Source organism: Mustela putorius, unplaced genomic scaffold (genome assembly GCF_011764305.1).
Source record: "Mustela putorius furo isolate JIRA1106 unplaced genomic scaffold, ASM1176430v1.1 tig00003988_pilon_pilon_pilon, whole genome shotgun sequence".
NCBI classification, from domain to species: domain Eukaryota; kingdom Metazoa; phylum Chordata; class Mammalia; order Carnivora; family Mustelidae; genus Mustela; species Mustela putorius.
The window spans coordinates 23,190-27,454 of NW_025422127.1; the positions used below are offsets into that span (position 1 = coordinate 23,190).

At 32.6% G+C, this 4,265-nt stretch overlaps 1 pseudogene; it reads left to right on the forward strand.

Annotated features, from left to right (window-relative positions):
* Positions 1-2,863: 2,863 nt before the first annotated feature.
* LOC123389637 lies at positions 2,864-3,797 on the forward strand (annotated as a pseudogene).
* The last annotated feature ends 468 nt before the right edge of the window (positions 3,798-4,265 follow it).

Sequence of the window (4,265 nt, forward strand, 5' to 3'; positions counted from 1 at the left end):
CACCTGTGCCCCCCACGAATATGAGAGAGTTTCTTGTTGCCTATTAATTGGGCTTTTAGGGTAAAAACATGACACCATTTCATTCTTGCAATAGAACTGATCTACAAGATTACCATATTATATACTTAAAGTTGCTGAGAGAGTAAATCTTAAATGTTCTCACCACAAAAAAGAAAAGGTAAATATACAAGTGAAAGATGGGCTAACTAACCCTACCTTGGTAATCACTTCACAATGCACAAGTGTCTAAAATCAACACATTGTTCCCTTCAAACTTACATAGTATTATATAGGTTAATTCTAGCTCAACAAAGCTGAAAAAAATATAAATGAGTGGACAAGGGCATCACTCCCTATGATATAAAGCCACATTTGCCAGCATGCTCCTTTACTGACTGCTCCTTTAAGTACCTTAAGTAAACACAGTATTCACAGTCATAAATTTCAGTTATGCCTACATTTTCCTTCCATTTTTCTTCCCACTCTGTTCTAATTCCTCTCTTCCAGTAAGTAATTTCCGAAAAGTCTTGCATTCCAACTGTGATTTACTTCTGCATCGGTAACTATGTCATTATCTGATTATACAAACTGACAATTGTATTTTTTATGTTAAAGTACTTATGTCTTGTTATTATTTTTATATATACAGCACTTATTTAATATTAAATAGTTATTATTTAATGCGTATTATTAGTTTATATAATTATATAACAAATGTATGCCTTACTTTTAACTGATTACATGTAGTATAATTTTTATTATCAAAATATTTGGGACATATAAAAATGGCATTTAAAAATCAATAATAATTCACTATCCAGAATTTCAAATAAGTAAAATATTAGTACTTGGTGATATTTCTCATTAGAATATTAAAGATAAGACAAATAAATATAAAGGCCAAGTTTAAAAATTAGATGGGCAAATTGACACTGTAATTAAATATTCCTATTTGTACTGAGGGTTAAATTAACATGTATATTGGAATTTTTAAAAATTATAACCAAAAAGGTGCCTTATAATAGTTATTATTTAACTTAGAATTACAAAATAACCTTGTTTCTCAATGCTTCAACACCAAGAAAGTCTAAGGATAAATGATAAAAAGGGCATATTTAGAAAGATTTATATTTCCAGATGATTAAAAATAAATTAGATTGAGTTTATTTTTATAAAAAAGGTTTCACAACAGTTTTTATTATTCACAAAATATTAAGAAATTGTGATTAATGGATTAATTATTTTGTAGAAGTCAACATTTTAGGTCCTCTGTGGGATACAAAAATGAACACAACCATTCTCAAGGGAGATTCACTATAGAAAAGAATTAAAAGGCTACTGAGAAATGTAAGGATGGCTTCCAGGAATCCCTCGTGGTCTGTAAATATACAGTCTGACCTGGACTTGGTCTTGTTCCCACTAGATCAATGAACAACTTTCTTTTGAGATCAAAACAAATTGACTTGGAAAATTTGAGCTATAAGTGCAAGTGGAGGAAAATCAATCTAGTTTAAGAATTCGCACTCATACACCAATGATGTTATATCCTTCTCAGTCCTCTCTTTAATTAGTGCTTTCCTAAGTTTTTAGATTAACATTATTGAAGAGGACTATCATATTATTTCCACATTTTTTAAGGTTTTCTGACATTTTGTATTTATTTCCTGAACTGTTTCCTTCGAGCCATCAAAGGAAATCTAATCAAATCGAATCAAATTTGATCAGAGTGAACTTTGCTGAAGTCTGGCAGAGAAGCAATGATTTGCATTCTGTTCTTCACAGCACAAATTTAACTCTTAAAATATAAAGGAGATAACTGTCATAAATTTAATAATCAAAATCTATAGCACAGGATATCCAGCACAACTGGGAATTGCCTGTATGTTAGTACAAATAGAAGACATTTTCCTGTATGTTTCTGAAATATCCTTATGGATCACTGTTCTCATGTAAAAGATAAGTGTGAGACAGAATTACAAGAGAACCAGATTTTTTTTCATAAAGCTAATAGCTCAGGAAGAAGGATGTTCAAATGGAATAGGCACTGGGCAACAATCTGGGTGACAGAACTGCTAATATCTGAGGCAAGTAGTTACTTTTCAAATTTGTGCTTCAGTGTAAAATTTTTTAAAAAAAGGTGCAGCTCCATTAAGCTCAAAAATAAAAATATTTTTGTATGTATATTTCTAGCAAGTCACAGAAGATATGAAAATTAATGAAAAACTAGTGAAACATTCATTTTGATGGAATTACAAGAAAAAACAATAAATGAGTAAGTGAATATATTCTTTATTTGTTAAATAAAATAATAGGGCTATTACCTCTCTCACACAGTAAGTATATATAATATGCTACTATATATGTATACAGCATTCTCACACTATTTTGAAAATTATACCCCAAATTATTAATATATAAAATAAAATTAATGATTAAATTAAATAATTAATAGTGATAAATTACTTGTAAGAAAATCATTAATTGATTTCTTATGTCAGAAGATGTATAAAGGTTGTTACTTAAGCCTTCTTTCACTACCTTGTGATGGAATTAAGAACATTTCTGTTTTTAGGTGTTGGTATAACTTATAAATACATAAGAAAGATTATTGCATGAAGATTAACAAACTTCTGCTACATTTCAAATAAGAAAAGTAATAAAGCAAAACTCACAAATATGCATTATAACCAAATGCAAACAAGAGGATCAACATGAAGTATAGAATATATTTTATAATTGTATCAGTGATGGTGATATTGATCATCATGAATTACACCTTTCATATCCTCCCTTTAATGCTTTTGCCATCTAGATATCTTTAAAGAAACAGGAGACAGAGAGAAGGAGGGAGAGCAAGAGAGGAATGAACCACACAGTGATCACAGAGTTTGTCCTGCTAGGCCTTTCTGATGATCCTGACCTTCAGATTGTGATTTTTCTCTTCTTATTTATCACATACTTATTAAGTATCACTGGAAACCTGACTATCATCACTCTAGCCTTGGTGGACCCTCATCTGCAGACACCAATGTATTTCTTCCTCCGAAACTTCTCTTTCTTAGAAATCTCATTTACAACTCTGTGTATTCCTAGATTTCTGGGAGCAATTATCACCAGGGATAAGACTATTTCCTATAACAACTGTATAGCCCAACTCTTTTTCCTTATTTTCATGGGGGTGACAGAATTTTACATTCTAACTGCCATGTCTTATGACCGCTATGTTGCCATCTGCAAGCCTCTTCATTACACCACCATCATGAGCAGGAAAGTCTGCACAGTGCTTGTGCTCTGTGCGTGGCTGGGCAGGTTCCTGACCATTTTTCCCACCCCTCATGCTTCTGCTCCAGCTGGATTACTGCGCTTCCAATGTCATCGATCACTTTGCCTGTGACTATTTTCCCCTTCTACAACTATCCTGTTCAGATACGTGGCTCCTAGAAGTGATTGGTTTTTACTTTGCTTTGGTTGCTCTGCTATTCACTTTGGCACTGGTGATTTTATCTTATATGTATATTATCAGAACGATTTTGAGATTCCCATCTGCCAGTCAGAGAAAAAAGGCTTTCTCCACATGCTCCTCTCATATGATTGTCATTTCCATTTCTTATGGAAGCTGTATATTTATGTATGCTAATCCCTCTGCAAAAGAAAAGGCATCATTGACAAAAGGAGTGGCTATTCTCAACACCTCTGTTGCCCCTATGCTAAACCCCTTCATTTACACTCTGAGAAACCAGCAAGTAAAACAAGCCTTCAGAGATGTGATCCATAAAGTAAATATTTTCTTCAAGTAAATTAAATATTTCTCCTGGGGCGGGGGTGGGAGGGAAGGAGAGTCTAAAGAGTAACTAGGTAAAATCCTGAAATTCCTAATATCTATATCAATATGCTTCTTCTTATAGTCTATGGTGTGTGCTGTGAAATGTGTAAGTCTGATGATTCACAGACCTATATATCTGGGGCAAATAATACATTATGTGCTAATTTAAAAAATCTACACTCCCAAAGTATTGTATATTAAATTCTGTTCTTAGAAGTAATAAGTAGTTGTGATTTGCACTTTAAATGTAGAGCTTTGTATTTTGTGAAATATAGTGCATATTACAGGGTAAATATTGATCATGATATTATGTACTATTTATAGAATTTCCATGTTCTCTTCCATTTTTTAAAGTATTTATAGTTGGGGCACCTGGGTGGCTCAGTCAGTTAAGCATCTGCCTTCCATTCAGGTCATGATCCCAGGTCCTGAGATGGAGTCC